Source organism: Scomber japonicus, chromosome 2 (assembly GCF_027409825.1).
Source record: "Scomber japonicus isolate fScoJap1 chromosome 2, fScoJap1.pri, whole genome shotgun sequence".
NCBI classification, from domain to species: Eukaryota; Metazoa; Chordata; class Actinopteri; order Scombriformes; family Scombridae; genus Scomber; species Scomber japonicus.
This window is the reverse complement of record NC_070579.1, coordinates 9,106,281-9,119,187: the sequence shown is the minus strand read 5'-3', so window position 1 is coordinate 9,119,187 and position 12,907 is coordinate 9,106,281. Positions and strand designations below refer to the sequence as shown.

The 12,907-nt window shown below is 37.1% G+C and overlaps 1 pseudogene; it reads left to right on the top strand.

Annotated features, from left to right (window-relative positions):
* The window catches only part of LOC128365065 (GTP-binding protein 1-like), a 17,929-nt pseudogene extending 14,481 nt beyond the window's left edge, over nt 1-3,448 (top strand).
* The last annotated feature ends 9,459 nt before the right edge of the window (nt 3,449-12,907 follow it).

Below are 12,907 nucleotides of genomic sequence, written 5' to 3'. Positions count from 1 at the left end.
GACGCACCAAAGCTGTGGGAACCATCACCAAGGTACCAAAGCTCAGGGTTTCTATATTAAGCAATAAACTGGAAAATGAAAGGGATTATAATAATTACGGTAAATTACTTTTGGATTGATACAGCAGTCGTAGGGCTGAGGGGTCGACAGCCCGTATTAGGGTCTCCCACGACAAATGGGTGCTAGGTGCTGAGAACAGCTGGAAGTTTAAGAGGAAACTCAAAACCTACCTGTCAGCCTTTTGATTAATAATTTATTAGTTATGGTCTTTTTCTTTTATTGTGTTTGTTTTTTCTTAACCTAGCTTTAGTCCAGCTTTTATTAAACTCTACTTACTTTTGTCTTTTCAATATATTTTATTGTAGTTTTTACTCTAACTTTTAATAAACCCTTTCTCTTATTTTACTCATTTAATTATTTTTATACATTTAATTTACTTTACTTTCATTTTCATTTTCTCTTGCGTGCATTGGTCTCAAGCTTTCAGAGAGTGGAGAGAGTTTGTTATTCAGTTTTTACACTTATTGTTTATGGAGAAAAAACATCAACTATATTAAACGTGAATAATGCAACAGTATTGTTTTGAATTTTCGAATAAATACGGTTCAAAACTAGTTCAAAGTATTGATAGTTTATTTCCTGCTTTCAAATGTAAAAATGGGCCAAAATTTGCCCCTGAACAATATGTGAGGGTTAATAATATCTGTGTTTTCAGCTTCTCCAATCAGTGAACACCCAGGCAGCTAAGGCCCAGCAGGCCAAAATGCTGGCCAGTAAGAAGACGAGCACAGCAGCCAATGAGGAGCCGGGATCCGACAGCACGACCGCCCAGCCCCAACGCAGCACAACTACCAGTAAGTCAATCCTTAAGAGAGGCATGAAGGAACATCAGGGGAACACACATGTGACCTGGGTCAGAAATCCTGTTTATATCATTTTATTCAGTGTTCAGTGATGTAATTAAAAGGCTTAATTATGCATCACTTTGTTTAGAGGGCAGAGTAATAGGATACATTCAATAATAATAATAATACATTTTATTTAAGGCGCCTTTCAGGAGTCACAAAGAAGCAAAGCAAAGGTTAACGAATACCAGATTTCCTCATTTTACTTTAAATATGCCCAAAACAAGTTGTTTAATTTAGAAGCTAATAGCTCATAATGCCTTTTTCAATAATTACTTGAAAACTAATTGCAGTATTATAATATAAAAGCATTAATTACACTAATGTTAGTATTATTTTCTAACTACTAACTACTAAGTCATTTATCACGTTGATAACATAATGAAAATAAATGAATGGTGAAGGTGGAGCTTAAAGAAAAATTTAAAATGCTTCCTTTTCTTCTTGCTTTTGACTCTTCTTCTTCTCCTCTTTTTGCTTTAAATACACACAAAACAAAATGTTAAGCTATATATAAGTTAAGTTATAAATAAATAAATACCCATTACACTCATTTCAGAAGAGTATTACTAATTTATAATTATCTTAGAGTTCAGAACAATGAATGAAAAGTATTTAGTTTTGTCTTTAGTAGCAATTTAAAATGCCTCCTTTTCTTCTTGCTTTGACTCTTCCACTGTTTCAATCACTGTCTCTTTCCTAAATCATGTGAATTTTCTTCTTCTTCTTCCCACTACTCGCCTCCTCCCGCTCCTCATTTAACATCCAATCCTCCTCACCACCCCTCCTCCTCCTCCTCTCTGTTTTTTTTCCCCCAACTTGCACTTCCTCTCAACTTTTAAACTCCACTGGCTGTCTGTCTGTCTTGTCTGTCTCTCTCTCTCTCTCTCTCTCTCTCTGTCTCTCTCTCTCTCTCTCTCTGTCTCTGTCTCTCTCTCTATCTCTCTCTCTGTCTCTCTCTCTCTCTCTCTATGTCTCTCTCTCTCTCTCTCTCTCTATGTCTCTCTCTCTCTCTCCCTCTCTCTCTCTCTCTCTCTCTCTCTCTCTCTCTGCCTCTCTCTGTCTCTGTCTCTGTCTCTCTGTCTCTCTCTCTCTCTCTCTCTCTCTCTCTCTCTCTCTCTCTCTCTCTCTCTCTCTATGTCTCTCTCTCTCTCTATGTCTCTATGTCTCTCTCTCGCTCTCTCCCCTCTCTCTCTCTCTCTATGTCTCTCTCTATGTCTCTCTCTCTCTGTCTCTCTGTCTCTCTCTCGCTCTCTCTATGTCTCTCTCTCTCGCTCTCTCCCCTCTCTCTCCCCTCTCTCTCGCTCTCTCTCTGTCTGCCTGTCTGTCTGCCTGTCTTCCCGTCTTCCCCCTTATTCACTTTTCCCCTTTTCACCATCTCTCCTCGCTTCCCCTCCTTCCCTCCCTGTCTTGGCATGCTGCGTCAGACAGTGGCAGAGGAGGAGGCTCTATGTAAAGATGGCAACAAAGAAAACAAGGTAAAGAAGTTTCTCCATATGCTGGGAGTCTTGATGATGTCCTTGACTTCTAAAACTTGGATGTTTTGTTGTTTTTTTTTAAACTTTTTCTTAACTTTTGTTTTCTGAGCATGCATACTCCCCCCCCCCCCCCCCAGTACAGTCTACTACTACTTTATATGCACAATTTATCACATTCACACCTGGAAACTGTTCACTCTTTAAGCAATTAAGCACCTAATTGCTGATGAAGTTCCTGAACCGAACCCCGGTGGTTTTTCCATTTAGAAACAGTTTAAAAAACAAAAATTAATAACCTGCACTGTGTTGTTTTTTTCTCCGATTACGCTCATTAATTACATGTAGCATAATATGAAGTTTTTGTATTTGTAACAATTTTAACCCTCCTGTTGTCCTCGAGTGAGGGAAGGAAGGGGGAGGAAAGAAAGAAGGGAGAAAGGAAGGAAGGAAGGACGGAGGAAAGAAGGAAGGAAGGAAAGGGAGGGATAAAGGAAAAGAGGAAGGAAGGAAAGAAGGACAGGAAAGAAGGAAGGGAGGAAGGACAGGAAGGGAGGGGGAGGAAAGAAGGAAGGAAGGGAGGCAGGGAGAAAAGAAGGACAAAGGGAAGAAGGAAGGGAAGGAAGGAAAGACGGAAGTAAAGACAGAGAAGGAGGAAGGAAGGAAGGAAAGGAGGGAGGAAAGGAAAGAAGGAAGGAAGGACAGAGGGAGGGAAAGGAAAAGAGGAAGAGAGGAAAGAAGGAAGGGAGGGGGGATAACTGCCTCCACTAATAGATTTCCTGTAAGAAACCTTCAACTTAATTCTCCTTTTTTTAATTTTCCTTTCTTTTCCTCAGAAACTCATCTTTGTGGACCATCCAGTTTAATCTGCTGCCTTCTCATCTTCTCATCTTCTTTTAAAAATACATCAACTGACTGACTGACACGCGTTTCCTTTTTTTTTTCTGTCCGCAGCTCAAATCTGGAGGCGGAGGACGCAGGAGAGGAGGTCAGAGACATCGAGGGAAAGGCTTGAACGCTGCAACGATCCCAACGGCCGTTCCCGCAGGAGCAGCAGGCACCGCCTAAAAAAAGAAAAACAAAAAGAGCACACAACCTTTTTATTTTTATTTCTCCTCATCTCCTCTACAGGAAGGGAAAGTGACTGCGTGGCCCTCTGGTGGTTGAACTCATAAAACAGTCTGCACAATATTCCTCGAACATAAAAAAAATGATTATTCAACATCATCTTGAATTATTAAAAAAAAAAAAAAAAAAAAAGGTGAATTATTTTCTACATCAAGTTAATTTAAAGCTTTAATGGTGTAATTACTTGTAGGTTGCTGATGATGATACTTTTTGATGAGTTTTATTTAGTTTGAGTTTTATTATAGTTACATTTTGTATTTTAATGCAAAAGCTTTTTTTTTTTTGGGAGGAGGGGGGGTTCGGTCGGGGGGTGGTTCAACTTATTTGTAGTTAATAAGAACTTCTATTACAGCATTAACTGGACCCTAGGAAGAGTAGCTGTTGCCTAGGTAACAGCTAATGGGGAGGGATCCAAATAAACTAAACTAACTATTTTTTTTTCCCATCAGCCAACAGAGGCAGCTGTCACTTTCCCCGCCTATCTCCACCATCCACACATCTTTCTTTCTTTTCTTTTCTTTCCTTCATCATTTCTACGACCTCCACCTAACTTTCATTAACGCACCTTTTCGGACTATGCTGGTCTGTTTTACTGTCAGTAATTCAGTAATTTGAGGAAGAGGAGGAGGAAAATTGTTGTTTTTTTTTAGAAGGTGAAAAACAGTATTTTTTCTCAGTCATTGGGAAAACTTAGTTTGAATTGACATTTTTGGATTTTGCTTGAACTGAAAGGGAACTGATGCCAAACTTTTTTTGTGGGAAATGTATTAATGTGTGTGTCATACAGAGGAGGGAAAGTTGCCAGAGGAGTGCAGAAAAGAAGTTACACCAGCTTAATGTTTGTTAAAGTTTATAGCAAAAAAAAAAAAAAAAAAGAGAGATGTGGATCTGGAGATGTGTTCAGTTCAGTGAGGGCAAATCAAACATTTTCACCCCCTATTGCCCTGCAGCTGTTCACCAGCCATGAAACACAGCATAGATGAAGAGTAAAAAAAATAAAAAAATAAAAATCTCTCATCCATTTGATCTCATGAGGCTTCAGTTTAATCCTGCAATAGAAAAAAAAAAGGTAATTTTATCAATTTTATCCCATTGTCTTTGAGCCACTGTTGCCGGGGGTTACTAGATCCACTTCCTGCAGCTTAATCAGTGAAAAGGTCTGAAATGCTTTTGTGTTGTAATGTCAAAGGTCAAAGGTCACGTTGGCTTTTAGGAGAACCATGAGCACAATTATCCTTCCATTTTGGTCCATTATGAAAAAAAAAAAGTGTTTTTAACTATAATAACCCATATGTTTCCTTCACACCTTAAAAAAATGTCAAAAGCCAAAGTAAGAACATGTTGAAACCACTAAAGATGTTTCTAATGTGACTTTAAAGCACATTGTCTTTTTTACTCCATTTGATAAGATTTTTTTTTTTTTTTTTTTTTTCTCAATCGGGTGCAGTTATTGGTCCGCAGCTCAATTTGTATCCAACAGTATGACCAATCACATACTGTACCAATAATTTAAAGATACTTTGATACTGCTAGGGCAACTTTGCAACTTGTGATTAATTTCTGCAATAATTATTTTTTGGATTATAAGAAGAAAAAAGTATAAACAAGTGAAAAATAACCATCTCCGTTCCCTTAAAGGTGTAGTATGCAGGATTTAGTGGCATCCAAAAGAATCTACTAGTGGCTCCAAAAAAGTCTCTCTAGAGCTAATATTTGTTTGTTTGTTTGTCCATTCTAGGCTACTGTAGAAATATGGCGGCCTCCGTGAATAAGGACCCACTCTAGATATAAAGGGCTCATTTTTTTTTAAAAAAAGGTAATTCTACACCAATTAAACATACTTATGAATATTATATTTAATTTCTGCTCCACTAGATGCTGCTAAATTATACACACTGCACCTTTTAAGCTTAATGTTCAAATGTTACATTTTATCTGAACCAATATTTTGAGTCATATACAAGTCAAGATCACACGTTTGAAGAGCTAAAACGAGAGAATTTGGGGGTTTTGTTTCAGATTTCAAATTAAATGAGAAACAATAAAATCAGTTCAGAACTAAAAATGAATTGTTTGTGGCTTTAAACTTAACGAGAGTCAGATAAATAATCAATTAAATGGAAACTGGATGTTTATTCATGGTCAAAGCACAACATGTGAAGTGTGTTATCTCGTCTACCCAACATGCTAATAAGCTAATAGCCCAGGTGCCCTCTAATAAGCTAACCAATCATTGATTACATGCTACATTTTATTGCCACAGACAACTATGAGTTAGTGTTTCCTGCACATTTTGGTTTTCCACTGTTGTTTAATGATCCCATTTCCTGTTGTTGAGTTTCATATTGGGAAGGAATCATGCTCATCAAAGTTTTGAGGGGCTCGTTTCTTTTCAGCCCTTCTCTCTCATATGCATATTTGAATTTTTTGGGCTGTCAGTCTTTGAGGTTTAATGAAGTGCCCTTTTATATGATGATGATGATGAAGCATACTGAACTGCCAGAATATTTCCCCCTCTTTTTTTTTTCCTTTTTCTTTTGTCTTTTCTTTTCATTTTTTAAAATACCTTGCTGATATGCGTGGATTTCTTCTTTTTTTTTGTTTTTGTTTTTTAGAAGAGAGACAGGGTTTGTGTGTATGTATGTACAAAAAAAGTTGTGCAGAAGAACTGAGGGGTAATGCCATTTAAATTAAGTGGTGCCAGTTTGTGTTGTAAATCCTTTTAAATAAAGATGTTATAGAAAACTGACATGTTGAACTTATTTTTTTGGTGTTTTTTTGTTTTTTGGGGGGGTTTTTAACATTTAAAGGCATTAACTGATAATGTTAGTCAGATCAGATTGTAATCAGATTGTTTTTCGAAAGTAATCTGATTACTTTTTCGAAAGTAATCCATCCATCCTTTTCCGCTTATCTGGGGTCGGGTCGCGGGGGCAGCAGCCTAAGCAGGGAAGCCCAGACTTCCCTCTCCCCAGCCACTTCATCCAGCTCATCCCGGGGGATCCCGAGGCGTTCCCAGGCCAGCCGAGAGACATAGTTTCTCCAGCGTGTCCTGGGTCTTCCCCGGGGTCTCCTACCGGTGGGACGCGACCTCACCAGGGAGGCGTCCGGGAGTGTGTGTTTGTGTGACAGGAAACAGAAGTTAAGTGTTTTATTTTTTCTCCAAGTCCTTTAGTTTTTTTTTTAAGTCATTTTCAGACATCAAGTTTCACATTTCACTTTCAACTAATACATTATTCTCTGCAATCTACAATATACGAGACTGTCAGATGCGCTTTTTTTTTTTACAGACACGAGTTTCTAATAATACAAAGCTGATTAGATGCCCGAGCCACCTCATCTGGCTCCTCTCGACGTGGAGGAGCAGCGGGTTTACTGCGAGCTCCCTCCGGATGACTGAGCTTCTCACCCTATCTCTAAGGGAGAGCCCAGCCACCCTACGGAGGAAGCTCATTTCGGCCGCTTGTACCCGCGATCTTGTTCTTTCGGTCACGACCCAAAGCTCATGAGCCTAGGTGAGGGTAGGAACGAAGATCGACTGGTAAATCGAGAGCTTCGCCTTTCGGCTCCGCTCTGTCTTCACCACGACGGATCTGTGCAGAGTCCGCATTACTGCAGACGCCGCACCGATCCGCCTGTCGATCTCACGTTCCATCCTTCCCTCACTCGTGAACAAGACCGTGAGGAACTTGAACTCCTCCACTTGAGGCAGAATCTCATCCCCGACCCGAAGAGTGCACTCCACCCTTTTCCGGTTGAGGACCATGGCCTCGGATTTGGAGGCGCTGATTCTCATCCCGGCCGCTTCACACTCTGCTGCGAACCGATCCAGTGAGAGTTGGAGGTCACGGTCTGATGAAGCCAACAGGACCACATCATCCGCAAAAAGCAGTGACCCAATCCTGAGGTCCATAAAAATTATGAACAGGATCGGTGACAAAGGGCGGCCCTGGCGGAGTCCAACCCTCACTGGAAACAAGTCCAACTTATTGCCAGCAATGTGGACCAAGCTCTGACACCGGTCCGCAGGGGGTCCGATACCCCATACTCCCGGAGAACCCCCCACAGGATCCCCCGAGGGACACGGTCGAATGCCTTCTCCATGTCCACAAAACACATGTGAACCGGTTGGGCAAACTCCCATGCACCCTCAAGGATCCTGCAGAGGGTATAGAGCTGATCCACTGTTCCACGGCCTGGACGAAAACCACACTGCTCCTCCTGAATCCGAGGTTCGACTATCCGACGGACCCTCCTCTCCAGCACCCCCGAATAGACCTTACCAGGGAGGCTGAGGAGTGTGATTCCCCTGTAGTTGGAACACACCCTCCGGTCCCCCTTCTTAAAAAGAGGGACCACCGCCAATCCAGAAGCACTGGCCCCGATGTCCATGCGATACTGCAGAGTCGTGTCAACCATGACAGCCCCACAACATCCAGGGCCTTGAGGAACTCGGGGCGGATCTCATCCACCCCCGGGGCCCTCCCACCGAGGAGCTTTTTAACCACCTCGGCGACCTCCACCCCAGAGATAGGAGAGTCCACACCCGAGTCCCCCGGCCCTGCTTCCTTACCGGAAGGCGTGTCGGTGGGATTGAGGAGGTCTTCGAAGTATTCCTTCCACCTATCCACAACGTCCCGAGTCGAGGTCAGCAGCGCACCGCCCCCACCGGACCCAGTGTTGACGGCGCACTGCTTCCCCCTCCTGAGACGCTGGACGGTGGTCCAGAATCCCCTTTCGAAGCCGTCCGGAAGTCTTTTTCCATGGCCTCACCGAACTCCTCCCATGTCCGGGTTTTTGCCTCAGCGACCGCCCTGGCTGCGTTCCGCTTGGTCTGCCGGTACCTGTCTGCTGCCTCCGAAGTCCTACAGGCCAAAAAGGCCCTATAGGACTCCTTCTTCAGCTTGACGGCATCCCTCACCGCCGGTGTCCACCAGCGGGTTCGGGGATTGCTGCCCCGACAGGCACCGACCACCTTGCGGCCACAGCTTCGGTCACCCGCTTTAACAATGGAGGCACGGAACCTGGCCCACTCGGACTCGATGTCCCCCGCCTCCCCCGGCACGTGGTCGAAGCTCTCCCGGAGGTGGGAGTTGAAACTCTCTCTGACAGGAGACTCTGCCAGACGTTCCCAGCAGACCCTCACAATGCGTTTGGTCTGACCGGCATCCTCCCCCACCATCATAGCCAACTCACCACCAGGTGGTGATCAGTTGACAGCTCCGCCCCTCTCTCGAGTAATCTGATTACTTTTTAAAAGTAATCTGATTACTTTTCGAAGGTAATCTGATTACTTTCGAAAAGTAATTTTTTAATATTTTATTTTCATTTTATTTTTTTGTGCAAAAATCCCAAAAATATACTTAAATAAAAATTACTTGTAATCCGATTACTTTTTGAAAGTAATCTGATTACTTTTCGAAGGTAATCTGATTACTTTTCAAAAGTAATCAGATTACTTTCGAAAAGTAATTTTTTAATATTTTATTTTCATTCTTTTTATTTTTTTGTGCAAAAATCCCAAAAATATACTTAAATAAAAATTACTCGTAATCCGATTACTTTTTGAAAGTAATCTGATTACTTTTCAAAAGTAATCGGATTATTTGTAATCTGATTACTTTTTTGAAAGTAATCTGATTACTTTTTTTTTTTTTTTTTTTTTTTTTACCCTTCCCATAAATATATTTCTCTGGTTGATTTTTTAAAGTATATATTTTCTTATAATTTTTTAATATTTTTTTTTCATTCTTTTTATTTTTTTGTGCAAAAATCCCACAAATATACTTCAATAAAAATTACTTGCAATACGATTACATTTTTAAAAGTAATCTGATTACTTGTAATCTGATTACTTTTCAAAGGAAGTAAAAAAGGAAGTAAAAAAGGAAGTAAAAAAGGAAGTAATAAAGGAAGTAAGTAAAAAAGGAAGTAAAAAAGGAAGGGAAGTAAAAAAAGGAAGTAAGGAAGTAAAAAAGGAAGTAAGGAAGTAAAAAAGGAAGTAAAACAGGAAGGGAAGTAAAAAAAGGAAGTAAGGAAGTAAAAAAGGAAGTAAAAAAGGAAGTAAAAAAGGAAGTAATAAAGGAAGTAAGTAAAAAAGGAAGTAAAAAAGGAAGTAAAAAAGTAAAACAGGAAGGGAAGTAAAAAAATTCATGAATTCATTCATGAATGAATGAAAAAGAAAGGGAAGTAAAAAGGAAGTAAAAAAGGAAGTAAGGAAGTAAAAAAGGAAGTAAAAAAGGAAGTAAAACAGGAAGGGAAGTAAAAAAAAGGAAGTAAGGAAGTAAAAAAGGAAGTAAAAAAGGAAGTAAGTAAAAAAGGAAGTAAAAAAGGAAGTAAAAAAGGAAGTAAAAAGGAAGTAAAAAAGGAAGTAAAAAAGGAAGTAAAACAGGAAGTAAAAAAGTAAAACAGGAAGGGAAGTAAAAAAATTCATGAATTCATTCATGAATGAATGAAAAAGAAAGGGAAGTAAAAAGGAAGTAAAAAAGGAAGCAAAAAAGGAAGTAAAAAAGGAAGTAAAAAAGGAAGTAAAACAGGAAGGGAAGTAAAAAAAGGAAGTAAGGAAGTAAAAAAGGAAGTAAAAAGGGAAGTAAGGAAGTAAAAAAGGAAGTAAAAAAGGAAGCAAAAAAGGAAGTAAAAAAGGAAGTAAGGAAGTAAAAAAAGTAAAAAGGGAAATAAGAAAGTAAAAAATATGGAAGGAAGGAAGTAATTTTCGAAAAGTAATTTTTTAATGTTTTATTTTCATTCTTTTTATTTTTTTGTGCAAAAATCCCAAAAATATACTTAAATAAAAATTACTTGTAATCCGATTACTTTTTGAAAGTAATCTGATTACTTTTCAAAAGTAATCGGATTATTTGTAATCTGATTACTTTTTTGAAAGTAATCTGATTACTTTTTTTTTTTTTTTTTTTTTTTACCCTTCCCATAAATATATTTCTCTGGTTGATTTTTTAAAGTATATATTTTCTTATAATTTTTTAATATTTTTTTTTCATTCTTTTTATTTTTTTGTGCAAAAATCCCACAAATATACTTCAATAAAAATTACTTGCAATACGATTACATTTTTAAAAGTAATCTGATTACTTGTAATCTGATTATTTTTCAAAGGAAGTAAAAAAGGAAGTAAAAAAGGAAGTAAAAAAGGAAGTAATAAAGGAAGTAAGTAAAAAAGGAAGTAAAACAGGAAGGGAAGTAAAAAAAGGAAGTAAGGAAGTAAAAAAGGAAGTAAAAAAGGAAGTAAGGAAGTAAAACAGGAAGGGAAGTAAAAAAAAGGAAGTAAGGAAGTAATAAAGGAAGTAAGTAAAAAAGGAAGTAAAAAAGGAAGTAAAACAGGAAGTAAAAAAGTAAAACAGGAAGGGAAGTAAAAAAATTCATGAATTCATTCATGAATGAATGAAAAATAAAGGGAAGTAAAAAGGAAGTAAAAAAGGAAGCAAAAAAGGAAGTAAAAAAGGAAGTAAGGAAGTAAAAAAGGAAGTAAAAAAGGAAGTAAAAAAGGAAGTAAAACAGGAAGGGAAGTGAAAAAAGGAAGTAAGGAAGTAAAAAAGGAAGTAAAAAAGGAAGTAATAAAGGAAGTAAGTAAAAAAGGAAGTAAAACAGGAAGTAAAAAAGTAAAACAGGAATGGAAGTAAAAAAATTCATGAATTCATTCATGAATGAATGAAAAAGAAAGGGAAGTATAAAGGAAGTAAAAAAGGAAGCAAAAAAGGAAGTAAAAAAGGAAGTAAAAAAGGAAGTAAAACAGGAAGGGAAGTAAAAAAAGGAAGTAAGGAAGTAAAAAAGGAAGTAAGGAAGTAAAAAAGGAAGTAAAAAAGGAAGCAAAAAAGGAAGTAAAAAAGGAAGTAAGGAAGTAAAAAAGGAAGTAAAACAGGAAGTAAAAAAGTAAAACAGGAATGGAAGTAAAAAAATTCATGAATGAATGAAAAAGAAAGGGAAGTAAAAAGGAAGTAAAAAAGGAAGCAAAAAAGGAAGCAAAAAAGGAAGTAAAAAAGGAAGTAAAAAAGGAAGTAAAACAGGAAGGGAAGTAAAAAAAGGAAGTAAGGAAGTAAAAAAGGAAGTAAAAAAGGAAGTAAAAAAGTAAAACAGGAAGGGAAGTAAAAAAATTCATGAATTCATTCATGAATGAATGAAAAAGAAAGGGAAGTAAAAAGGAAGTAAAAAAGGAAGCAAAAAAGGAAGTAAAAAAGGAAGTAAGGAAGTAAAAAAGGAAGTAAAAAAGGAAGTAAAACAGGAAGGGAAGTAAAAAAAAGGAAGTAAGGAAGTAAAAAAGGAAGTAAAAAAGGAAGTAATAAAGGAAGTAAGTAAAAAAGGAAGTAAAAAAGGAAGTAAAAAAGGAAGTAAAACAGGAAGTAAAAAAGTAAAACAGGAATGGAAGTAAAAAAATTCATGAATTCATTCATGAATGAATGAAAAAGAAAGGGAAGTAAAAAGGAAGTAAAAAAGGAAGCAAAAAAGGAAGTAAAAAAGGAAGTAAAAAAGGAAGTAAAACAGGAAGGGAAGTAAAAAAAGGAAGTAAGGAAGTAAAAAAGGAATTAAGGAAGTAAAAAAGGAAGTAAAAAAGGAAGCAAAAAAGGAAGTAAAAAAGGAAGTAAGGAAGTAAAAAAAGTAAAAAGGGAAATAAGAAAGTAAAAAATATGGAAGGAAGGAAGTAATTTTCGAAAAGTAATTTTTTAATGTTTTATTTTCATTCTTTTTATTTTTTTGTGCAAAAATCCCAAAAATATACTTAAATAAAAATTACTTGTAATCCGATTACTTTTTGAAAGTAATCTGATTACTTTTGAAAAGTAATCGGATTATTTGTAATCTGATTACTTTTTTGAAAGTAATCTGATTACTTTTTTTTTTTTTACCCTTCCCATAAATATATTTCTCTGGTTGATTTTTTAAAGTATATATTTTCTTATAATTTTTTAATATTTTTTTTTCATTCTTTTTATTTTTTTGTGCAAAAATCCCACAAATATACTTCAATAAAAATTACTTGCAATACGATTACATTTTTAAAAGTAATCTGATTACTTGTAATCTGATTACTTTTCGAAGGTAATCTGATTACTTTTCAAAGGAAGTAAAAAAGGAAGTAAAAAAGGAAGTAATAAAGGAAGTAAGTAAAAAAGGAAGTAAAAAAGGAAGTAAAACAGGAAGGGAAGTAAAAAAAGGAAGTAAGGAAGTAAAAAAGGAAGTAAAAAAGGAAGTAAGGAAGTAAAAAAGGAAGTAAAAAAGGAAGTAAAACAGGAAGGGAAGTAAAAAAAAGGAAGTAAGGAAGTAAAAAAAGGAAGTAAGGAAGTAAAAAAGGAAGTAAAAAAGGAAGTAAGGAAGTAAAAAAGGAAGTAAAACAGGAAGGGAAGTAAAAAAAAGGAAGTAAGGAAGTAAAAAAGGAAGTAAAACAGG